Here is a 23,954-nt window from a genome sequence, read left to right as displayed (position 1 = left end):
TTTCTTCTTCTTTCTCTTTTTTTATCCTTTCGAAGGCGCGAGTCGAACTCGTCGAATATTTTAATACCGTCGAAGGAGAAAACTGAATAAGAAACATATTGCAAAGTAGAGGCGTACCAGGACCGGATATCTTCTCTTTATCCCAAGGCGGTAAGGAGAAAGCTTAGGAGGATCTCTTTTACCTTTTATAGGTTATAGAAGGCGGTTTCGTGCCCATATACATACATATGTATATCGTATGCGGAAAGAACGAAGAGGAGCGAGAATCACGAAAGAGAGAGAAAGGGGGTTGGAGGGAGGGAGAAAGGGTAGAGATCGGATAATAGCCGTGTGCGGTGCAGGAGCCGGCGCAAGGCAGCCATCGACAAATGGCCGTGGCCATGCAATAAACAAGCCGCGCAATTAAGAGAGCAGGTTAATTAATGTGGACCAACTAGGAGGAAGGAAGGAAGGAAGGAAAGAAAGAAAGAAAGAAAGAAGGAAGAAAGAGTCCATCGTTTCTTTCTCTCGTCTCTTCTCTCTCTCTCTTTCTTTCTGTCTCTCTTTCTCTTTTTCTTCTTCCTTCTCTTCCCATCTTCCCTTTTCTTTCTTTTTTTTTCTATCTCCAAGTCGCTGCTACTCCGTTCAGCTTCCCTCCCAAAGGCTTAACTCGTTCCTCGTCACACAGTTCCTCTCTGTTTCTGTCGGCGGCGTAAGCCAGTACGTTGCACGGTAGTTATCGAGAGAACCGAACCGATCCTTTTTTTGCGTCAAAAGGATTCGTAGAGAGAAAGAGGAGGAGGAGGAGGTGGAGGTGGAGGTGGAGGTGGAGGTGGAGGTAGGACGTCACGGGATTTTCTTTCTGTCTCGAGTAACGTCGTCCAAGATGTGGAAAGAGGAAGAAGAACAACAACAACAAGAAGAACAAGAACGACAAGAACAAGAAGAAGAAATAAAATAAGAAGATGAAAGCGACGAGAAGAAGGAAGAGACGTTCCGAATGGAAGAAAAAAACGGATTGAAGGGTATGTGGGAAGAAGTGGTGGGGTTCACTAGAGATCGTCGGGTCATTCATGAAATCGGGTAAAATCAATTCGCCGCACGGAACGAAGACGCTCGTAAATCCTCCCTTTTCTCTCTCTTCTTTCTCTTCCCCTTTCTCCTACCCCTTCTTCCCCTCCCCCTTCCTCTTCATCGTTCTCTTTCAATGTCTTCGACGAGATCCGAGTTGAATGGCTCGAAAATCGGTGTTACGATGTCACCGAGATACATACCCCCTTTCTTTCTGTCGAAAGATATCGAGGCTCGACAAGAAAGAGAAAAGAAAGATCTCAAAGAAATTGAAGTCTTGTGTTTCTTTTTCTTTTTTCTTTTTCTTTTTTCCTTTTTTCTTCTTCTTTTTTTTTTTTTTTATTTCTTTTTCTGTTTCATCTTTTAGCCGTCTCGAAGAGAGAAAAGCCTTTCGGCGATCTGCGAGAATACTACAAAATTGTACCCTACGTTACCCATGTATTTACGTTAAACGGATAGACGGAATACGCGACGGTGATAATAATCGGTTATTTCCTGTCGCGTAGAAAAAGGGACCGACAGTCATGCTTTGACGTTTTGACATTAACCGAGGTGTCGTGAGACTTGTGAAACTGGTGTGTAAATACACACGCGTAGACTACTCCCGTTGTTGCACTTGTTTTGTCGATCGAACATGTAACATTCGTTTTGATTGTATTCCCTTTTTTCTTTCTTTTTTTTTTTATATTTTGTTTTCTTTTGTTTAATTCTTTTTTTCATTCTTTCGTCCTCCTCCTCGCTTTCGAACGATTTTGAACCTCTCCATGTAATATTTCGAAATACACACTTCTATTATCCAATTGCATAATAACGAAATAAATAAATCGGCTTCGAAAAAGCATTATAAGAAGAAGGAACGAGCACGTAGAGGCAATGAGGAAACGACGAGGTACGTGTTGCTGAACGCACGATGCTTCTCAAGGCCGTGTTAGACCTTCACCTCTTGACACGGGAATACGTTCGAAGGCACGATCGTGCGCAACGCGGAATCCGTGAAGATTCGCCGTGGCTAGACCGGACGACCGAGACTACTTCGACTCTCGGTTGTATTCTTCTTAAATCATAGAGAGTCGAGTCTTTTCGATCTTTTAATAATTACGATCGATGATGATGATGATGATGATGATGATGATAATGATGATGATGATGACGATGACGACGACAATGATGGTAGTAATAATAATAATAATAATAATAATAATAATAATAATATCTATATAAATAATATAACGTACGTAAAGAAAAAGTTCAAGCGTCAAACTTCAAGAAAGATTCAAGCGTTTCGAGTCGTTTCTATTTAATTAAATCCCATCCTTTCTTGAATTTCTTTCTCTTCTTCCTTCCCTGACACAATAAGTATGAAAGTATATAATTGAATGAAACGAAAGAAATTTTATGAAAATATATTTTTCAACGTTAAACTCGACAGACGATTAAAATCGCTCGTCGTTAAGGTATACGTAAACTTAAAGGGACAAAAGGGAAGCCGCGATACTTAAACGCTGTCAGGAACTCTAATAGCTCTGGACCACCTACTAGTTCATGATTTCATAATCGACGCTCGCGGCGCGATGATGGCCGGTGCGGTTTGTACGCGCCATTATCTTTGCTATCTGAGATTCAATTAGCTTGGTAATTTCAACGAATCGTTTGCCTCCAGTGCTGTTGTACGGAGTAGTACTAAAACCCTTTTACCGATTTATGCTTTCGTTACATCAATGAAATCCGGCCTTGGAAGATGTTTAATTTCATCGAAAGTTCATATATAATAAGTAATCCTCTAAACGACGATTTTATTATTACATACGATCGTTATCGTTAGTTTATTAAAGTTATTTTATTAAAATTATCTCGGGTATTTGCCTTTTCGTTTTACGAAACGAAGGAGAGAATTGTTAAAGAAAATTATGATCCATTGTTTCGATGATTTTCTATTTAGGGATCGAACCATTTGCATCCTGGAATACACTTTTCTCGCCACCTACGCTACGTCTTTCTACGTCTAGCAAGGAAGTGTCCACGATTTCACGGTTCGGCTGACTCGCCGTACCAAACTCTTAAGCGATACGTAGTTACGTAAACATATCTTTAGAAGGAACTTAACGATGTCGAAGTACGAGAGTAGGAAGAAGAAAGACCGATTCTTTAACGCCTCTTCTCTCTCTCTCTCTCTTTCTCTTTCTCTTTCGCACTGTGAAACACTTTGAAACACTTAATTTTCTATCTCCCTTCGTTCGTTTACGACGTATAGTTACAATTCATTTTTAAAGCGCTTCAAACGTCCTTGAATTTCATTCTGAATAGCGTCTAATTGTCGATAGCCTCTCGAAAAGATCTCATCTTTTGTCCTTTGCTCCTTGGCCTCTTGTGTCTCGCGATTCCGTTCGACCAACGCCCACGGTCACGTCGATGAGCTCTTGTTCTTCGAATACGAGCAACCAGGCAATGGGCCAATCAGGTTCTTGATCGATAGGCTAATCGTTTTACGGTACACTGCTCCTTTCTATACAGAAGCAAGCGAGAGAGTGTGTGTGAGAGAGAGAGAGAGAGAGATGAAAAATCATGGAGAAAGGTGGATATTAATTTAAAATAATCGTCGCGAGATACGTCTGGAAAGGCAGTGGGCGTTAGACGATCTTTTGTAGAATATATCGAACGACACACGATCCATGAAAACTTGTTCGTATTACTCTGGTGAGTGCTGCTGCTGCCGCATGACAGAAGAAATTAACATAATCGCGCGTACGATAAGTATCCCATTTCCTAACAACGATAAGAAGCAAATCAGTTTAGACGTTTAGACATTTAGATAGGTAAGATGGACGGAAAAGAAATCGGATCGTTAAAATTCGATCTGAACCCGATTGAAAATATTACACGCTGATTTTCCAATCGGAATCGAATGTCACGTTCGTGTAACGCGGACGGCTTACTGCTCTCGACCGGTCCCTCGAGCCATGGGAATCGATTCTTGACATTCACGAGCAACGCGTTAGCTCCTTGGGCAATGCCAAACGATTATGTACCAGAATGATAGATTAAAGACGCGTGCGTTCCGTTCCTGACGTGTAATAGTATCTGCGTGCCGCATATTTTCTACGAGCTAATAGCCTTTCAAACGAAGAACCATAGAATCGAGTTTGTGCATATAGTTACTCGAAAGAAAATACATTTTGCGTTAGGTCGATTGTGTACGTATAAAAATGTCACGTCTTTTCTTTCTTTTTTTTCTTACGCAGAATTAGCGATATAAATGTGTGTGTGTTAATTATATTAGATTTTAAATATCAACGATAGAATAAACGAAAGAAATATGGGAAAGATAAGGAAATACAAATTAGCGTTAAATATAATTAGCCATGTTCAATGGGAAAGCGATATGCAGTATATCGAGAGATGATGATTTAAAATCGATAGGAGAAAAGGTGGAACTATGGCCGTGACCTCGATCTAGCAGGTGCATTTCTAACAGATTATCGCCGACGGTCGATCATTTTACGGGGCGTGTTGCTCGTCGTACCTTTCCACGTCTTTCACTATCAACGTTGCAGATAGAAAGTATCGAGTGAAAGCGAGGAAAATTCGAGTGGACTGGCATAAAATTTATCCTGGCATAAAAACGCTTTTAGATCCGATCGATCGATCGATCCTAGCTACGAGAGTTCTCATTTGATTCTTTTTTCTTTCCTTTCTTTCTTTCTTTCTTTCTTTTTTTTTCTTAATCGAGAACACGAGAACAAGAAAGAGAAAGAGACAGGATCGTACCCTTTCTAACTCAACGAGGAAGCAAAGAAGAGCTAAATTCGCGGTAGCCTAACCCTGTAATTTGGTAATCCAATAAACGAGCCAACTTACGAAACGATCGTTCGAAGGTAATCCGTAATAATCGACGATCTTTCAGCGGCTTTTACTCGACTCATAAATCACACGGTTACATGGAGATACAAGTGTGTACGCTTGCATGCACGCATGCATGAACACACATATATATATATATAAATATACACATATGTACGTATATATACACACAGATACTTAGGTACATCGAAACGATCGGTCGTCGTTAGATTTCTTAAAGGTCATAAGCTCGGTCATTAAAGCGAGTCTATCAAAAGTTCCTATTTTCTTGCTCTCCCTCTCAACCAAGATAATTTGATCGATGCCTACTATCCTTCCTAGTTGGTAGCAGCACATTCTCACCCTTTCCCAACGGGACGTCGAAGAAGCAAAGTCCTTTCCATCCTAATGCGTCCCTGATGAGTTTCATCCCTTCACCTCTCTCCCTTCGACTATATTTTTCTTTCTCCTCTTTTAACTCGCCTCGATTACTCGGCTTATCGATACGAACGATTATTTCGCTCGTCACGTTCGTCATCGTCTCTGCGGGTCACCCGACTGGAAGCTTTTTACCTGCCAACGGCACCGGCACGTAGGAAAGACTCGTGGACGAGCAGACGGTCGGCGGTAATCTTCTGACAAGCGGCACTACTACCACTTGCTATGGCCGCTATTACCAACGTACATTGCCGGATAATCTTGCTTCCGAGTCTTTCTCTCTCTTTTTTTTTCTCTCTCTATCTTCTTTTTCTTCTTCATTTTTTTATTTTTTATATCCTTTTTCTCTCATTCTTTTTCTTTTTTTTTTTTATTCCCCTTGAATCATCGTGACTCGTGCGTCTAATATTTCAGGGAAAGCCGATAAATATATTTATATGTACGTATATATGTATATCTTCTTACACTGCGACTCTCGCGAAAATTTCTCTCGAAATTGGATACGTTAGATTCTGTTTGAACGTCTGTTACCTTTAAACATCTTCCTCCTATACACGTGTGTACCCTACAAACTTCGCTTCTGTTCGACTCTGTTCTTCTTAGAACAGCGAACCCTTCGCCTTCGACTCGTTAGTTTCGAGCAAAGGAGAACGCGAGAGGAAGCTCAAAGGAATTTCAGTTCGCTTCAAGAAGGTCCCGCTCGCGCGCTAGAGAGAAAGAGAGAAAAAGAGAAAAAGAAAGAGACGGAGAGAGAGAGAGAGAGAAAGAGAGAGTTATACACGGCAGTTGCTTTCTTTCTCTCCTTCTCTCTTTCTCTTCGAGCGAGCTTCTCCGCGTGCATATCCGCTCTTAAAAAGTCTTCTTCTCCTCGTACGACGCTCGTAACTTCCATCTCGTGCGGATCTTTCTACGTCGGACCGAGCTCGCCTAGGGCGAGAGAGCCGAGTAAAGCGGGTAGTAAAGCACGGGGACGATGGAAGGAGAGCACGAAAGCATAGATCGTATGCGCGTCGAAGAGAAAGAAAGAGAGATAGAAAGAGAGAGTAAGAGAGAAAGAGTAAGACAGCTCGGCTTCCATGATTTCTTCTTTTTTCTCTTCTTCTTCTTCTTTTTCTTCTTCTTCCTCTGCTTTTCCTTCTCCTTCTACTCTTCTTTAGTCTTCCCTCTTCTCTGGCGTTCCTCCGAAACAAGCCAAGAGGTAGGTATAAAGAGCGGGACGACATTAGAGGCACATTAGCGTGCGCCACTCGTCGTCCAGCTGGTAGTCTACCGGTTCGGTTAATTACATGCCGATTCCTAGCAAGGATCACTCGTACAATACTCCATATCTTTTCCTCCCCCTTCTTCTCTCTCTCTCTCTCTCTCTCTTTCTCTCTCTTTTCTTCTTATTTTGTTTTGTTTTGATTTGATTTTTTTCGAACTTACCATACATCCTTCAAAGTCCTTCTCCGGTGTTTGCCGCCAACCTGGCGCACTCGTTTTCAAAACTTTCAGTTGTAAATCTTCGATCGAGTATGCGTTTTTCTTCGATTTTCGACCGATCATAATTTTCTCTTCTCGCGACTTCAAAAAGGGATCCTGCGCTCTTCGAATTCGTTCGTTCGTTCGTTCGTTCGTTCGTTCGAGCGAGCACGCGAGAGAGATCTACTTACTTATACTTCCCTATGCGGCCACTTAACAGCGGGTGTTCCCTTCGCTTCTCCTTCGAGAAACGAATGTTCATTCGAGATCTATACGACTCCCACTGAGACGAGAATCGAAACGGTCGAACGTATTCGACGAATGATTCGCGAAGCTTGGCCAATATCCTCGATCGATTCCACTAGCTAGAGATTTTTCGGATTTGATCATATCGCGATTGAATGATCTTGCGATGATAGAAATGAAAAAGAGAAATAGAAGGAAAAGGAAAATAAATAAAGACGAAGTAAATAATATTTTTCTTTCTCTCTTCGTTTGTATGCACTCTCATCTATTTTTGTTATATACATAAAAAAAAAAAAAGAGAGAAAGAGAGAGAGAGAGAGAGAGAGAGAAATAAAAACTATTCAGATCGTGGGAGAAATCGTGGAACGTATTCCAGCAGGAAAATGTGGTGAGTTCTCTCAACTCTCGAGAATACTTTTTCTTAATGGGACCGCTTTAGATGTCCCCAGAGTGCTCGCGGTATTCTGCTTCTCGCGAAAACTGTCGGCCGATTGTCGTCGGCAGTTACAAACTCACTCCGATGACACTCGACGGTACTCGAACGAAACGCTTCTTCTCGGTGCTTAGTTTTCATCGAGGAGGATCGGGTCCTCGACGATGACGACGAAGAGGAAGACGAAGAGGAGACACGATGGACGATTATGGTAGACTTCTCTTCGACAATTACAGCTCGAGTGGCACCGTAAGAGACAGGTGGTAAGCTTGCGTTCGCAATCTTTAACTTTACGTTCGCTCTCTCCCTCTCTCTCTCTCTCTCTTTCTCTCTTTCCGTGTGTTTCTCTCCGTTGCTCTCGCTCTCTCATCATCCTCATCCTCTCTTTTACTTTGCGTCCACGACTCTCGTAAACTTATGACAGGGCACATATTTTCGTATTTATGTCGAAAGATAAGCACCAACGGTTAACCATAAATACCGCGGCACTTCGCGGCATCAAGAGCGAAGCCATTTTGCGTTTTAACCGGCGCTTCGCTTCTATCTCGGTACGAGTTTCTTTTTTCTTCGAGTGGACAAGCGCGAGTGGATAATAACGGCCCTGGAGAATATGCTGGTGGATAGTGCAATTCGTTCATTGATTCCGAACGAAAGTATGAGACTGTGAACTTTGAGAATGTGAACGAGGATGGATGCTCGACGAAAGTCGACGAAAGTTTCCGTAGGACGGGCTCGATTAAAGAAAAGAGTAAGAGAGAGAGAGAGGATGGGCTCGATTAAAGAAAAGAGTAAAAGAGAGAGAAAGAAAGAGTCCTTTAAAGGATCGACGATTTGTACGAAGGCCGAGAGACACGTAGCGCGTCGATAAACGTATGGTTGGATGGGCCCGTGGATCGAAGAGAGGAGCCACGGAAACTCGATGCGAGATCTTCGTCGTCAAGGGCCGAGGATAATCGACTTAACGACGAGGCTTAACGACTTCTCGGTAACGGTTTCGCCAAGCTTCGTTCCTTCCATCGTTGTCCTTTTCGTCGTCGTCGTCGTCGTCGTCTTCGTCGTGGTCGTCGTGGTCGTCGTTGTCCTCCTCCTCGTCGTCCTGACATTACGATCCAAAGGGAATTCTAAACTTGGGTCTCTTGTCCACCGCTTCAAGTTGAAGTTGGTACCTATAGGGGTCCACTGAGCGATCGAGACACGGCTCTATAATGCACGCTCGACACCGCCATACGTGTCATGGGGGAATCGATCCGATCCGGTTGTAAGGCGACCTGACCATAAGTCCAGAGTGGATCGAGCTTGCTCGTCAAACGAGAGAGTACTTAGCCTTGCATACAGGAAGCTCCGGAATAAACCGCGATGTAGCTCGCTTTGTCATTGAACCCTTCGCGGTTTTATTGGCCCTCCACTTCTCCCTCCCTTTCTTAGTCTCTTGTTTCTTTTACTTTCTCTCTAGTCTCCTCCAAGGAAGGTGCCAATCTTTAAAATGGACACCTCCAGAATGACCGACTCTGATACTCTTCTGTTCATTTTTTTCTCTTTTCGTTTCGTTTCGTTTCGTTTCTTTTTGAACCTTTCCAAATTCGTGCACGCGAAAGGTGTCTATCTCGTGGGCAGCTTTTCGTAACGACCGGTATGATTTTGCGAGAACAGTCTGAATAACTTGAATAAAAAAAAAAAGATAAGAAAGAAAAAGAAGAAAGAAGACGATGATCGAATCGACCGGTATTCTTCTTAGATCCGCTGACGTAGCATTCGAAGGCATTACTCCTGCCTGATTTACGGTACAACAAACCGTACGTTACATAGCTATGCATCTATACACACACACAAACATATATATATATATACATATGTATGTATATATATCTGTATGTATGTATCTATGTATCTATCTATATCTTATAACGTTTACCTTAAACGAGCATGACTTCAACGATGATTCGCGAATCTCATCGAGGTTTGCTTCTTAATATCTAAAGCGTAATTTAATTATAGCGCTTATCGGCCACTTAGAAACTAAAACTCTTACTATCCTAATGGATACCTGCGCATGTAGTATCCGGGTTCGAGATTCTCTTTCTCTATCCCATTTGGTACCTTATAAGCGAGCGAGAATAATTGCTATGGTTTCACGAGCCGTGATTAGCGGCTGTCACGCAAGTTGAAGAAAGAAAGAAATAAAGGAAGGAAAAAAAGAAAGAAAGAAAGAAAGAAAGAAAGAAAGAAAGAAAGAAACGTTACGGAAGAGTGCGTTCGTCATTGTCTTTCATCTTTTCGAAGGATATACCTAAGTACTCATAGCTTTTGATTCCGAGATTAACGACGTCGATAATTCAATTTATCGCGTGTAATCATCGGACTCATTCTATGGAACTTTTCGGGTGAAACTTGAGATTACTCGACATAGTAGACTCAACGATTATAATCGGATCGTTTGCCCGAGCACAATTTCTATCGTCGATCTTTCGCACGTATCCAAGCGTGCTTGGTGATTCAATCAACCGAACGTTTAAGTCGCGTTTATCAATAATCGTTTTAATTAACGTGTAGCTCGGACAACATTGTCAAAGATGGAAGATAGCCTGATGTTGGAATCAATTATTTCAAGGTCGTTACTTAAGATAGAATACGACGAACACACACATATACATATGTGACGAACAAGCAAGATGTCAGCTTGATATAAACAATAAACCTGTTATACCTATCAATTTTTTTATCACTTTTTTTCTTCTTTTTTTTTCTTTTTCATTTTTAAAAAGAGTCTTTGTTGCAGTCAGTCCGGATATAGAGATATCTTTTAAAGATAGGTCTAATGTATTACTTAAACATTTCCTATAGCTTAAACGTTATTAATATATTTGTTCCACTCTAATCCGAGCGCAACACTCGTACCGATAACAACGCCATCGTCCAATCTCCTTTTTTTTCCATTTTTCAGGATCGTGACAACCTGGCGAACGGCTCGGAGCGTGACTCCCCTTGGAGTTGTGGGGGTGGTGGCGGCAGTGGCCGTAGACCCCTCACCTCCATTATCGAACACCTACGCTCCTCCAAAGGCAGACTTCACAATGGTGAGTCAGATATCGAGTCTCTTTATCATTTCCCTTACCATTCTCGTAGATTATCCCGTAAAATATTATTCCACATTGACCGGTGTCGTAGCGAAATCGTCGAAGAAAACAAATTTGCATTCGTTTCTTTTTCTTTTTTTATATATGTATATATATACATTCGTTTTTACTTATCTACATATTTCCATATATATATATATATGTATATATAAAACTTAGAAAAACCTATCGAATAATTTGGAATCCCTTTTCTCGTCGAATCCTTCTCCTCCGTTTCTTTTTAATTCCTCGCTCTCGGTAGTCGCTTTGTATACTCGCGCACCATTAGTAATAACGAGCATGGTCGCTGCCATAAACGCAAGAATAACGATCCAACGTGCTCTCGGTAGGGGACAATAAATAATCAGGGGAAAATATCGGCGCAACGAGACGCAAACGATTCGTTCTCCCTGTGACTTGAGGTGCTCGGCTTTCGAGACGATTCTCTCTCTCTCTCTCTCTCTCTCTCTCTCTCTCTCTCTCTCTCTCTCTCTCTCTCTCTCTCTCTGTTGCTCTCGTAATGTCTTCATTCCAGATAATTAGAGGCACGGACGAGCATAAGCGAGACGTACCGCTTCGTCGCTACGCGCTGATTCTCTCGAGTGAAACGAAATTCCTTCTCTTCCCTATCTCCCTCTTTTTTTATTTCTTTTTCACTCACACTCATTCTCTGATTCTCTCTTTCTCTCTCTCTCTCTCTGCTTTTTGAACTCGCAACCTTTTCATCTCGACGAATAAATCGCGTTCCACCGATGCGTCCTCGCACCAGTGACAAATTTACTCCGATTGCTAGGACAGATAAACAAAGACGAACGAGGAGGTGCATGAAAAAGGGTTAAAGGAATGAGGTGTCACCGGTCGAAGAAGAAACCTGTGGAACATCGATCGCGATTAGGGAGTAAGTTTTTCGAATGGGTCTCATTAGGTACGCCGAGGGTTCATTATTACGTTATCAACGTCCTCGGGCACACGCATAATGGAAACCGAATGTATTTACGAGGGTTATCCTTCCTCTTTCTCATTCTGCTCTTGCTCTATCTATCGTAGCTGTTTGCCGTTCCTGCAAAAGCCAGGATCCAGCCGAGGCAGTAACAATAATCCTTATCCAGCGGATAATTGTACTCACGGAGGATTTATAGAACGAGTCCAGGTACCGATCCTCTATCTAACGATCTGCACCATTCAGCTCGCACGATACAGGACCTCAGGGAATAAGATTCATTCAAGTCGAGTTTAGTTCGTGCTCTTTAGTGATGGATCATGGATCGATGATCGAAATCCATGCGTCTGTCAGAACGGACGTTCATCTGTATCATGGAGGAATAACGCGTTCGTTATACCGAAAGAACTAGACATAAATGATATAAACCATAGCACGTAGCAAAGTTTTCAAAGACGTTCGCGGAGCGTTCACCAAGATGGATAAAGTGAAAAATTTTCTAGAGTTTGCCGTAGATCGGGTTACTTGGATTCCGAGATAATCGTTCGGCTACGCATCGGTCGATACGACGACGTGTCATTACGTCTGAATGACATCATACTGGCTCTGCTTGCCTTCTGGCAATCTTATTCTCTATCTCCTTATCTCTCTCTCTCTCTCTCTTTTTATTTGCTCGTTCCTTCATACGATAAAGTGCCTAAGCCACTCTGCTCCTCCTAATAAGGCATTGCCGATGAACCAGTAAGATAGATTCGCGTGTCATTAGCGATGATGTCAATCCAAACTGCCTGACGATCGGTAGAGTTATAAGTCTCCTAGAAGATACGCCTAGTAATTTTGTAAGATCGATTTTGTACTAACAAATATACCTAGTTTCTCCCTTTTTATTCCGCTTAATCGGATCGACGAGATTGAAGTTAATTCGGAACGATCGCGAGGAAGATACTTATAAGTCGATCGATCTCAACGAGTCGGATTAAGCGCGCCGATCCGTAAGATCGACGAATCTCTTCTGGATCTCCTTAACGATCGATGCCGTAGGCGGTGGGGACGTTGATGGTGTTGGTAGTGGTGATGGTGATGGTGATGGTGATGGTGATGGTGATGGTGTCGGTGCGATCTCTTTCGAGGCTATCTCGTCGTACAGCCACGTCGATTCTACTCGATTCCGGTCAGCATCCTGGAAGCGCCGATTCGACACGCGGCATTCGGAGGCCGGTGCACCGCGTGCACTCGCCAGGATGCAGGCGCACGCACAATTTATAATGCAATTAGAGCCTCGGATGGTAGCGCCCGGATTTATGGCAGGTAGGAATCCGCTGCAACGTACGGTGGTGGTAGGGGTCGGCAAAAGGTGGAGGAAGAAAAAGAGGAGAAAGAAGAAAAAGGAAAAGAAAGAAAGAAAGAAGAAGAAGAAGAAGAAGAAGGAGAAAAGCGGAGGCCGGGCTATATACCCGAGGAATGAGTTATATGCCTCCCGCGGTAGCCGATGCATTATTTATCGCTCGGCTTTTCATTATTTCTCTTTCTCGTCCGTACCGAATATACACGAAAGCGCGTTGCTTGCGAACTCGAATACTTATACTTTCTTGAAAGAACTTATACCTCTACTCGAATCCGATAAAACCTGATCAAAATTACCTATCGATTGCCTACTCGTCTAACTGTCCTTCTCTTCTTTATAATTCTTTTCTTTCTTTTCTTTTTTTTTTCTTTCAACGATTCGAAAAAAGAAGAAGAAGAGAGAGAGAGAGAGAGAAGAAAACGAAGAAGAAAACGAACAGGAAGAAGAAACTCTTCGTCGATGAGACAACGTATCTCTCAATCGTCCGATTTTCTTCTACCGCAAACTACTCATCGTATATTCGTTCTAAGGATCTCAGGTGGGAAGTTCTGGAAGAACTTTAAAAGTCCTTGAAAGGGCGCCTCTATCATTAGGCGCAATAACTTACGTCGGTGTTACGATGCTAATGAGGATTCCTCTAGCACGATACGCTTATTTACAGCCTAGTAGTAAGTACGTATGTATGTAAGTACACGTTTAGGAGGACTCCAAAGAAGCTTTCTTGTCTTACTTCAACGAACTTTACTTCTACTCTCAAATAATCAGGCACATTCGGCGAGGATCTCTTCTGATCGTGCCACGTTCGAACGTACGATCAGAACGAAACGAAACGAAACGAAACGATTGCCTTTTGCATTGGTAATTATGCGCCTTTGTCTTGAGACTTCTTTCTTCTTCCTCCTCCTTTTTTTTCTCTTCTTTTCTTTTTGTCTTCTTTCTTTTTTTTTTAATTTTTTATTTCATTTTTTTTTTCATCGATAGTTCTCGCAAGAATGAAGTCGTTAACGAGCTAGTAAGGAAACCGTTCGAACGTACGCGGTACGACTTTATCGGTGAAACCGCATACCAGAAGTCACTCCGGCTGCCTTTTATCTCGGCAACGAAATCGCTTGAACAAGATTAATTGTAGTCGAGTGAAAGCACGACAAGATAATAATTTATTTCGAACGAAATGGTGAAATATTGAAACGTTAAGAGCGTTGCCTCGATAATCGCCGCGAAACGTTTTAAAGATCTTCTCCCGATTTTGATATCCTTCTTTTCTTCTTCTTCTTCTTCTTTTTTAACGCAAAGTCGAGAACATAAAAGACGTCCGTGACCGAAACGTGCTACGAATACAACGTGGTTAACTATTGGATACCCCTATCGGGAAAGGGAGATATTGTGTGCAAGAAAGATGAATAGATAGAAATAGATAGATAGATAGATAGATAGATACATAGATAGATAGAGAAAGAGAGAGAGAGAACGTGTACGCAACGAATGCTGCGCCTATACACTGTAGCCGTATCCTTAGAAAGTTCGTGGTCGTGAAGATAATTGCTTCTTAGAACAAAATTACACGCTCTATTCTTCGCGTTCATCCCACTTAGAACAAAGAAGATCGATCGACGAAGACACGATGGAATTAGAAGGTGTGTACGGCCGAGTCATCTGTGAAAAGAACACGTCGAAACGACGATGAACGATGACTTCCATTCGTGCTTCGTTCTTCTAACGAAGGTTAATGCATTCGATTATCGGAGATGTCGTTCTGTCGTCGCACTTTCTAATATCGACGGGAAATCTCTAACGGGTTCCTTCAAAATAATCGTACGAGCTAGCGTAATAAGAAAAGAAAGAAGATTCACGTTAAAAGAAGACGGAGAAGAGACGAAGGAAAAGGATAATAAAATAAAAGGAACGAGTAGAGAAGAACGAGAAAAGAGAAAATAAGAAGGAAAAAAAGAGGAAGAACGCGAGCGATGAAGTGCAAAGGAGGTGAGCGAAGAACCGAACCGTTAATCGCCAACGTAATTACGATTATCGCTCATTGATTGCACTCGCGATCGTGCACCTTCTACACCTTTCTTGGCGCATAGACGAGCGATTTACGGGGCCGCGTTTCGCCTTCGTCGAACCGTTCCCCTTTCGCGTAATTTAACACGATTTAACTGGTGGTATCGTTTTTAACGACGACATAATGACTAGTCTGTTTTTAATCGAAGACTTGGGTCATAAGGTAGAAAAATCACGATTCCTTAAACGTGACGGGAGAGAAACGTGATTTAAAAAGTAAAAAAAGAGAGAAGAAAAGAATAACAACGACAATAATAATAATAACAAATTAATAATAATAATAATAATAATAATAGTAATGAAGGAAATAAATGTATTTAGAGGATATTAATATACTTGCTTTCATGGAGAGGATCAGACGTGTTGTGCCCTTTAACTCGACGTATTTAAATCAATGTAACGCCGGACGACGTTACATAGTCCACCATTAACCTCTCCTAACGCAATTCTTAATCGAGTGAAAGTCCTCGATGCGAGAGGACGTTGATAGACCATCCTCGGAACGGCAGGTAATGCAAGCGAACTCTTATTCAAGAAGCAGACCGGGACTTTATTCGTGTACCTTTCGGGGTCCGTTCGCACGTTGAATGCAACGAATAAAGACATTAATAAAGTGTGTTTCGTGACGACGCGGAGAAACGTTGGTGAACGTGAAGGAACAGAGGGAGGAGGAGAAGGTGGAGGAGGAGGAAAAGGATTCAACGAAAGGGAGAATACAATAAGCTTGGTCGAGGGTAATGGATGCTGGCGTTGCTCTCTCGAGCTTGGACGTTGTAACGGATGGCGTTGCTCCGGATGCTGTTGCTATCTTACTTCTTCTGATTTCTATTCGGATACATGCATCCTATCTGAGGGAGGATCGGTGAGGATTGAATAAAAACCAAGCAAATGCTGCTGCATGAAAAAAAGAAGGAAAAGAAAGATAGAGAGAGAGAGAGAGAGAGAGGGTCGATATAGATAACGGAGGATGATATCTTGATACTCAACAATGATGTGTTTACTTTTTTTTCCTTTTTGTTTTTTTCCCCTTATCAAAAGTTGCTATTCCAAAAAGAGATAAGATGTTCGAATTACGAAGTCGGTATAAGTCCACCGATTTCGATCAATCCTTATTAAATGTATTTTTCGTGAATATAGGACGAAAGAATAATATCTTTTTTCTTCTTTCTTAAAATCGTCGATGATCGAGATCGTTAAGCGATAAAATATTTCGTATCTATCTTACGATATAATTCTCGAGTAATATCAATAAGATGTTATTGGTTATCGATGTATAATATTATTTAATTGAGTGCTCAAAGAAATCGATTTAAAATGATCCAATAATATATAGAAAAATATTGTCAAAAAAAAATCGAACAAATCTCGCTAACCAAACTCAGCTCGAGTTTATATCTCGCGTATTCTTCGTAACGTTCGAACCATTAGTCGTTGTCAACCGCGTCCGGTCACTTCTTCTTCTTCTTCTTCTTCATCATCCTTTTCTTTTTCTTTTCCTTTTTCTTCTGCTTTGCTGCCAAACGAGAATCAGGAATCTAGGTGCACGACAGCATCGAGAAATACTTACGTTTCTCCATGAGTAACTTACGTTCGTATTGATTTCCTAAAAGGAAAGTGAGTCAAATAGAAAAAGAAAAAAAAAGAAAGAAAGAAAGAAAAAGAGAAAATAAGAAAAAAAGAAAGGAAATAAAAAATAAAAGGAGACGAAAGGTCCAAAGGACATAGAAATTTCTCTCCCCTTCTTTCTCTCTCAGTTTTCACGTCACGTTGATCGCTTCGCAATCGAATATGCCGCGCTTTCATTGAATCTACCTCGTTTCACGTGGCTTATTAACTTTGGCATTTATGACCCTTTGAACCCCGTCGATTCTAGTCGGGGAGCACGTTTTATTGCCCGGTTTATTGCGCGGCAACGACGCATTGAATTAAGACTTCACCGAGATTGTCGTCGGCCAGGATACATAATTCATTTCGAAGGATAAAAATAATCATTACTGACTTGCCGACTTTGTTGCATTTCCCGTAGTATCTCGATTGATTCGATCGGATTACCATCGATAGAATTTCATTAACCAATCGATAATTATATTGTAATTTTATATATCGTGATACATTGAGATCACAATCTTTCTCTCTCTCTTTCTCTTTCTCTTTCTCATTCCAAGCAAAGATAATCTCTGTCGAAGGTGTTCGAGCGAGGAGAGTGAAAATAAAGGGAAGTGTAAACAAGTGGCAAGTGGAAAGGAAAGGAAAGGAAGATTCTTATCTTTTTTCTCTTTTCCTGTGTTTTTTTTTTCCTTCTTTCTTTTTTCTCCCTCTTTCTTTCTATCTTTCTTACTTTCTTTTTTCAAGTCAGTGATATTAATAATTCTGACGGTCTAAGAGGAACGAATGGATCTTGCAAAAAGCGTCTGCCGATGTAGTCTTCCCTCGAGCTATCAAATTCCGCGTGTATAAAGACGTGGGATACGTCCGACGGCTCGTGAATGGGATTATTAATATTTCCCGTCCCTCCGTTTCCATCTCTTTCTCTCTCTCTCTCTCTCTTTCTTTCTCTCTCTCTCTCCTCTCTTTCTATCTTTCTATCTTTCTCTCTCTTCTGCAGCTTTCTTCGCATCGCCTCGAAGCGATCCGCGGCACTCTACCCTCGCCGATAATTTATGCGAAATCATGAAATCAAGTTTTACCGCTCTCCTATACGTCGAATGGAGGACCTCTTTAGAGTATTTGCGTCGCGTATGGTAGAACTTCCTCGCGGATAATTAAGATATCGTCGTCGAACCCTACGGACTGGATTTATTAATACCAATTGCTTTTTCTTCGACTATCTTGATTCACAGGACCGGCTTGGTTCGTCGATTTTTTCCAATGCAAACGTAAGATCGAAACTGATGCACGAGTTGCTTCTACGCAAGTCTATATTAATATCTATACATTAAAATAAGAATAATAATAATAAAAAAAAAAGAAAAAAAAAGAAAAACAAAACGAAAGAAAAAGTAAAGAAAGAAACAGATATATTTCTACGTTCTTCTTACGTTCTATTAAAAGACGTTCGTTCTATACATGTACGTCGTGTGAGTATGTGTGTCTATATAAAAATATGTGTATTTGTGTGTGTATGTGTGTCGTGCCAGGGCACTCAATGGAATCGATATTTTCACGTGTTCCTTCGAAATGCGACAGGAGTGTATCATTACCTTAATGCATCGTTCGCGAAAGGAGGAGCGAGCGAATCGAAATCGTCTCTCGATCGGTCGGCGTCGTAACGGAGTAGGTTACTAATGGTGGGCTTGGTGGCTCGGTGAGTCGGTAGATTGGGTTGGGCTTCTTACGGGTCCACCGAGGTCAGATGTGTACGAGAAGGATATGCTCGCCCAAGGCACCGATGACATCGACCGAACGAATAGCCAGCCTTCGCAGTCGAGAAGCGTGTACTCTTCGAGAGAGGAAAGATCGCCGCAAAAGACGTATATATGTACGTATGTATTTATATATGTATGTATGAACTACTTACATACACTCTGTATCTACGTACACACGTATACAACAACGATACCAAATCGATTTTTTACTTTCGACATAAATTTTATCTCCAATCTTTTTCTTCCTCTCTTTTAATCGATCCTTCGAAAGATTTCAATTTCTTTACATATTCTTTATATATAGTTTACATTCTGAACGATTACAATCTGATTCGTTGCAGGCAACTCGACGTTTGATATATGCATTTTTTTTTCTTCTTTTAAATAACATACATTATATCATTTAAAAATCCATTTGATCGTCTAACTTCTTTCCGAAATGACTCGAAATTCGTTCGATGCATCTTTTCACTCGTTAATAAACTCATTTATTAAAGTTTGACCGGGCCACTTTTGCTTTTTTGTTTCGAAACGATTATCTCGCGCGAGGTTCTCGTTCCTCGAAAGGACTCCAATCGTGCGTGTCGCGATATATAGAAGAAGAAGAAGACGAAGAAAAAGAAAAGAAAATAGCAAAAGGTTTTCGTGCAGAAGCAAGGCAGCATCTGTCTCCGGTCTCTATAGGTAGAGTAGAGGAGAGAAGGACTAGAGATAGGCAAAGAGAGAGAATAAAAAGAAATAGCAAAAGGAAATCAGAAGAAAGAGAAAAGAAAGAGAAGAAAGAGAGAAGCTGAGTTAGTGAAGATGCTGAAGAGGAAGAGAAAGAAGAAGAAGAAGAAGAGGAGGAGTAAGAAGAAGAAGAAGAAGAAGAAGAAGAAGAAGAAGAAGAAGAAGAAGAAGAAGAAGAAGAAGAAGGAGGTATGGGTCATGCAACAACAGGAAGGTTAGTTGCTCGAGGCGGCGACAAGCGAGCGAACACCATCTCAAAACGTGCCTTTTACATACGTAACCGGGCCTTCATAATAATTTCACTCGGCCACTCGGACTGAGGGTAGGATCGACATGTAACGCGTGTTGTTTCCTGGAAACATATCCTTTTCGTCGAACGAAAACGATCCTTTCTCTCTACCGTCATTAACCGATGTGGAAAAAAGAAATAAAAGTGAAAATAAAAAAAAAAAGGAAAGAACAAATAAAAAAGAGGTAGAACACGATTTCAATGGCTCTCGTTGGTAATGATTTTCGTTCATTTCGTGTTTTTTGTTCTTTTTCTTTTTCTTTCTTTTTTCGTTAATTTTCCATTCATCCCATATTTTCAACTCCATTATAGCTACTTATCACAGTAAGTAGCTATAATGGACGAGTGAATAGAGAGTGGTAGATAGTATCCATATTCAAGGACGACAATTCTTTAACAAATTTTCTATATATTTCATATCGATATCTATTATCTATAGTTAGAATAATTCCAAAGATCATCACGCATATATATATATATATATATATATATAATTTTTATTGTTATTAGATCGAACTTGTCAAGTTGTTCCATTTGTTTCAATCCGATTATCTCGATAAATTGTTTTCAATTTGAACGAAAGTCGTACGATTGGTATTTGAATATTGGAGTTGTTGTTCGAAGGATGTAGGTCGATATAAGGAGTGAAAGACGAAGTAGGAAGAATTTAAAGGTAGTTGTATCGTATTCCGTAGATCCAACTGAAGGGGGAGAGAAAAGGACATGGGGATTCGCCATCAACGACGTCGTCTTTACAACCATTATTCCAGGGGGGTCTTCGAGAGTGTTTCGAAGGGCGAAATTTATTTCGAACGAGCTATCCCGTAAGCATTACGATCGTGTAGGTGTATCAACCTGTATGTTGTAACGATCTGGCGTTACAAGTTTAAGGAAAAGATTATTAGATGAAATTTAACCCATTAGATCTAGCTTTCTGTTAATAGTAGGCGTTGTCGTACCTTTTCTCTACTTAATTGGGACCCATTTAAAAGTCCTCGTACGTAGACCATGGTACCATAGAAAATCGATCTTGGCTAATATTTTATTCAATTAACGATCATCACGTCACTATCCTTAATTACGATTGACAATGAATTATTACGTTAATTTAATGAGATATCGCTTAACATTATCGATACTTATTTATCACATCGCAAATAATTAATTACCGTGTTATAACCTTTTATATATATATATATATATATATATATATATATGTTGTGTGTATATGTCTATATGTATCTATTGCATATGGTATAAGGTCAGGAATAGTCTGGATATCCGGTCATTTACGAGAGCTCGTCACGCGAACGAATTTAATAATCGCGATGGCTGGTAGAAAATTTTAAAAGAGTCACTGTCGAGTAGTAGTAGTAGTAGAGTCTGCCGTGCAGATGACGTAGAAGAAGAAAAAAAAGAGTACTCCTCTTTCTCTCGAGAAGAATATTACGAGAAACGCTCTTATAATCTCTCGTGTTTTCTCTTTCTCTCTCTTTCTGTCAGGGCTCGAGCACATGCACGAACAAACACGAATACACACCAACGTAGAGATAGCTTACAAAGCGGTACAGGATCTCAGTTTGCTTCCGGTATAATAGTTTCTGGTGGAAGAAGACACGTATATAGGATCAGAGCGTTCATGCTCCGCGAGGCAGCTACTCCTCTCGTCTTTTTCAGATGTCCACTGAAAGCTGTGCGTTGCTTAGGCACTTAGGGTTTTTGCCGGTCGATCGAGCGACACGGTCCACGTGCCACGTGTTCGTGGTAATGTCAGAATTGCTCTTTACCGAACGAGTGGTGCAGCCACCACACGTTTAACTACCATTACGTATCATCAGAAAAAGTTCTTGGCTGTTTGAAACACACCAACGATATTTTCTCCTTCCAATCTTCTATCTTAATGTGATTTAGATTAAATCTATCTTGCGTGTATGTATGTATATGCATGTATTTATGTGTATATATTTATTTATATATATATATATATATATGTATATACATAAATATATGTAACTACATAAAAATGTCACGATATATCGCGTTATAATTATTCTTGTTAATTCATCGATCATATACGTAAGTACACGGTAACATATAATTACGACTATTTAACATTTTCCCGATTACTCAAACTTACAAATTTTATTACCCCAGATTAAAGTTTTATTCGATATTACTCTTCCGTGGAACGATAATTTAAATGGCTGAATAATAATGTATTTCTCCGTTTTAGAAACTCATTCATAATGTTATTTGGTACGAGAAAAACGGATAGAGGCAGAGAGAAGGAAAGAGATAAATAAATAGATAGATAGATGGATAGATAGATAGATAATTGTTCTCTTTATCGAAAAATATTAGTCGAACAAAAACCTCTTTTCTTATCCTTTATCTATATTCATTATTGCTTTTAATAAAGCAACTTTCTCTTAATAAAAGAAACAAAGAAAATACAAATAATCAGTTCCATAATTTTAAGTACCTTTGTAAGTATTATTACTTTCGATAATATATATTCCAATTATTAAATAGTTATACGGTTTTCAATGTTAAAAGTTATTATCTATCTTACGTAATACGTTCGGTCTTTATAATAATTACATCGTTCATTCGAATAAAGGTGTGTTGTAACTTTTTATATTTCGTATATCTCCATGTTATATACATACATACATACATACATACATACATGCATACATATATATATATATATTTTTCAAATATCTTGTCGTATAAATATGTTATAGAAAATGACGTAATCGAAATAAATGTTCCATTTTAAAACTAATGATTTTTTTATTAATGGCGATAACTTCGTACATACATATCTAACTAAAATAAAATGCATACTTACAGTAAGATGTTGCGTTTTCGATACGATAATTTTTGTACTTAATTTGAACGTCGGTAGTTCTCGTGTTATTCGTTTTCGTGTTGATTATCACGGTGATTGTTTCATTGATATTATTACGTCGATCGTTTTGTTCACGTCTTACTTTTGTTTTTAAAAGGTATGACCTTTTAAAACGGCGTTACTTTCAAAACATTACTACATCTCTAAGAACAACAAAACCGACGAGCACGACGATCGAAAACATATGTTTTGTTTAGAAAAGTTTCATCCATTATTATCGAATTTTTACCTCTTAAAAAGAAATGATATCTCTCTTTGGCGATTAAACGATTTAATATAAATTATATATCTCGATCAAAATGATGTTTCCTATTGTCGTAATTTACTTACTGTTCTGATATTACTAATCATTAATTACTCTTCTTTATCGTTATTTTATTTAGGATTCTTATAATATATGTATGTCAAAAAATACAGTATAATAGAGGGAAAAGTATTGTGAATTCAGTTGTACTATTTTTAATTTTGAAGAACTTGATAGATTATGATCATTGAATCTTCCGGAAATATCTATAATAATATATAAGACAAATTAATGATCTTCCTCGTTTTGACGTAAAGTAACAATTATCATTTCGTGGCTTTTTAAAACTTTATTGCGAGCCGATAGATCAAAAAACACTGATTCAAACTCTTAAGCATTTTATAACTTATACTTATCGCGTACTGTAATATAATCACAAAGTTTAGCGATTAAATGTTCATGCTTCGTAAAATAAATATATTATTCAAATTGAAAATTTTATCCTAATAATATAGATTATTTCCAAAAAAAAAGGAAAAGAAAAAAAAGAATATTTTAAAAACGAGTATGATATATAATTTTCCAAGTGCATTGGGATATATATTAATAACTTTTACATTCAAAACTTAACACTACGTTTGAAATATCAAAAGTATTTTTTTGCAGAATTAACAATTCTAATTTATGCTCTTTCATCCGTCCATCATAGATATAACCATATAAAACTTGTATATTTATGAAACCATGTAACTTCACTATATGAAACTTTTATAACTTATTAACTTTGATAACTTATTATTACACATTATTTAATTATTATCATTATACTTTGCAATATATTTATGTAATGAGTATAATTATATCGTTATACTCTACTAAATATAACTTATACTTAGCAATTATTAAATTTCAAGATATAAAATAACTGTGATACCTTCGAGACGATAAAAATAAAATAAATATACGAGTGTGTGATTTCGAAATAACATGACGTTACAGAGAATTAACGATTGTCGATAAGCATCAGCACGATTTCGAGCACGTACTGGCACCAAAAGCTATAAAATAATTTTTTTTGATCATAAGAAAACAACAAACTTCTTTTTCGAACGATATAAAATAACATTTGATTTGGAAGTCCGAACACGTGTACGTATCTAAAAAAAAAAAAAAAAAAAATTGACTTCTTCCCGTTTTTTTAATTTCGAACGAAAACGTTTAACTTTTGTAAATGTTTTCCTTATGTATTCTTTTTCTTTTTTCCTATCGTTTTAATAAAAATCTTAGCGTAGTCACCGTCCTTCGACAAGAACGCTCAGAAAACAAGTCGACTTTCATCGAAACAATGATTTATTACCGGTTGGTCGTTCGCCTGTAGACGATAATTACGATTAAAGAGATATGCCGGCGTGTACGCGAGAGTAGAGGTTGTTAATTCACACCAGCAGCTGATCATCATCTGACCGTGTAGACTGTAAAAGAATGACTTTCG

The 23,954-nt window shown here is 39.4% G+C and overlaps 1 long non-coding RNA gene across 1 annotated transcript in view; it reads left to right on the top strand.

The window, feature by feature from the left end:
- Positions 1–23,954, top strand: part of LOC127067068 (uncharacterized) — a 66,685-nt gene that overhangs the window by 23,521 nt on the left and 19,210 nt on the right. The window contains exon 2 of the long non-coding RNA XR_007782547.1: positions 10,407–10,539. This is a non-coding gene — a long non-coding RNA (uncharacterized LOC127067068). The remainder of the gene's footprint in view (positions 1–10,406; positions 10,540–23,954) is intronic.

Source organism: Vespula vulgaris, chromosome 10 (assembly GCF_905475345.1).
Source record: "Vespula vulgaris chromosome 10, iyVesVulg1.1, whole genome shotgun sequence".
Classification (NCBI taxonomy): Eukaryota; Metazoa; Arthropoda; class Insecta; order Hymenoptera; family Vespidae; genus Vespula; species Vespula vulgaris.
This window is presented reverse-complemented; position numbering and strand designations above follow the sequence as displayed.